The 2,579-nt window shown below is 37.6% G+C and overlaps 1 protein-coding gene and 1 pseudogene across 1 annotated transcript in view; one reads left to right on the forward strand and one right to left on the reverse strand.

Annotated features, from left to right (window-relative positions):
* The window catches only part of NEK1 (NIMA-related kinase 1), a gene marked incomplete at its 5' end in the record, with an annotated part of 14,338 nt that overhangs the window by 3,362 nt on the left and 8,397 nt on the right, over window positions 1-2,579 (forward strand). The window lies entirely within an intron of this gene.
* Window positions 1,255-2,020, reverse strand: LOC103588793 (annotated as a pseudogene).

Here is a 2,579-nt window from a genome sequence, read left to right on the forward strand (position 1 = left end):
GCGACCCGGTCTGTATGTGGGCTCCGCGCCTTGGGCGGGAGCGCCCCCGCGCTCCCAAGCAGCGCACTGTAGCAGTGCGCCACCGGGCCGGCCCCCCCAAAATTATTTTAAATTTCATGGCACCACAGAATCACCTAGAATGGGAGTGTTGTCTTTCAACTTGCCTCACATTAAATAAATTGAGGTGTGAAGAGCAAGCCTCTCTCATAAAGAGGTAGGCAAATTTTGATACAAATGCACACATCAAGTGCTGTAAGAATCAAAATTCAGTTCTTTTACACTATGCATACAAACAAAACCCACTTTGAAACAATTTACTTGTTTTTAACAGCAGTATGAAAACTAAGCAATATTATGGTCAATGATGCTCCTTAAATTTTAGAATACTACATAAGAACATTTTTTCCCCTGTAAAGTTACTTCTGCCATCATTGACCTGCTCAAATTTTAAGGTGAGTTTTTCTGATGTTCGTGTGTTCCACATCTTCATAGAAACCAGAAAAAAAGCAGTGAATCCTCCATGTTTCAGTCAAAAGTTCAGTCTCCCTGAAAATGCTACGTAACCCAGCTGGCATCAAGACAGTTGGGTTGACAAAAGAACTATTCCACACTGCGTCATAAACTATTATCATGGGCCTACACATCAACAAGACTAAAAGGTCCACCCTGAACCTAAATGTGTCTGAGCAGTCAGTGTAATACCGTAGCTACAACTTCACTTTTGTATCAGTCTATCTTATTACCAAACTACGTTTTTAGGTTAATGGTTCTACCAGATATGGATATTAAAGTTTATTTTTAATAAGCCAGTGTTGCAAATTATGGTCAACCAACATCTTTTCAGCAAATACTTCAAGCATAAAAAATGAGAATCTTTAAGAAAATATACAGAGTTACCACAAATTGGTAGCTGCCCATAACGTCAAACAAACTGGACTCTTAAGAATGGCTTCTCAACAGCATATCATTTTAATTATAACCATTGCCTGNCATCTTTTCAGCAAATACTTCAAGCATAAAAAATGAGAATCTTTAAAAAAATATACAGAGACACCACAAATTGGTAGCTGCCCATAACGTCAAACAAACTGGACTCTTAAGAATGGCTTCTCAACAGCATATCATTTTAATTATAACAATTGCCTGGTACAGGAAAACTAACAAGTGTTTTTTAAGCATCATTGCAACATCGTATTCCTGATAATTTAGGTAAACCAAACTATGAGTAAATGAATGATGCATGCCTAAAAATTATCAGTGGCTACTGGACTTAGGACTAGTCCAAGACCTTGATCTAGATTTTGACCTAGACCTTGACTGAGATTTGGATCTAGGTGGTTCTTTTCTCCTTGATTCCTTTTCATATCTTGAGCCAGACTTACAATGTGTTTTGGAATCAGCATTAGTGGTGCCTCTAGTTTTGGTGTGAGAGGCAGACCTAGAATGTGATTTAGCCTTCATTTCTTTCTTGGACTGGGACTTTGGACTATGATCTTGAATTGGATTTAGAAAAAGATTGATTTCAGTGTTTGAATCTATTATTGTCAGAATGGCTTCTGCTATGCCATAGTCTTCCAGTCAGTCTACTGTTTCTAGGACTGTAAGATCTATAGTTGTAATCAAAAGACCAACTTCTTGACCTCCTTTCATAACTTCGGCTTCTAGAACATCTGTATCTGTCATAATCATCATAGCGTGAAGAACTGTACACATTTCTCCGTTCCTTGGCTTTCATCTGATTTTGTGTCTTCCAATCCCCCTGTGCAAACTGTGTTTCAATTTGACATCCACAAATCCATTTTCTGTCCAAATTATGTAAAGCATCTTCAGCATTGCAAACATCCTCAAATTGTACATAAGCAAATCCTCTTGGACGTCATGTGTAGAAATCAAGTGGAACATACACATCAACTGTAGGACCATAGTGACCAAATTCGTGCCATACATCTTCAGACCTGGTGTCATTGGCCACGTTCCTGAGGAAAAGAAACTTGTTGGGGGACCACAGATAGCAGGACATGACAGTGGCGAGGGTCTCAGCCAGGGGCACCAACGGGCTCTGCAAACTGTCCGCAGCTGCAGGGGTGGATACTGTTGAAACTCTATTTTTTAAAGATTGCCTTTTAAAAAAAATTTTTCATAAGAGTTCTATAGATTTCTATTAGTGATCACCCAATTTGGAGGAAAAGTTACCTTTTTATCTTTGTTTCTTCTACTTGACTGTGGTCATTAACCACTTTGATTTTGTGTTTTTGTTAACCCCACCAGAGACAATGTTCAGCACCTTTATGGTTGACAAAGTGTTAGGTAACAATTTTTTCCCCAAAATTTTAATAAAATTATCAGTTTTTATCTGAGTGAACTATAGCTTATTTGTGGCTGGTGTTGTTTTAATTACTAGTTGTATTCCTTTAATTATTAGTTGAGCAAATTTTATTTTAAAATTTAAGTTAGAAGCCTTTAGAATTAATTGAAATTTTTGAAAACTAAGTTATTTTTTAAGGCAAGTTATTCTGTATCCATATAGGAAAATTTCACTTGATGTTTGCCTTTTGGAAGTTTTGGGGTCTTTGGGGGGG

The sequence above is a fragment of the Galeopterus variegatus genome, unplaced genomic scaffold (assembly GCF_000696425.1).
Source record: "Galeopterus variegatus unplaced genomic scaffold, G_variegatus-3.0.2 Scaffold618, whole genome shotgun sequence".
Classification (NCBI taxonomy): Eukaryota; Metazoa; Chordata; class Mammalia; order Dermoptera; family Cynocephalidae; genus Galeopterus; species Galeopterus variegatus.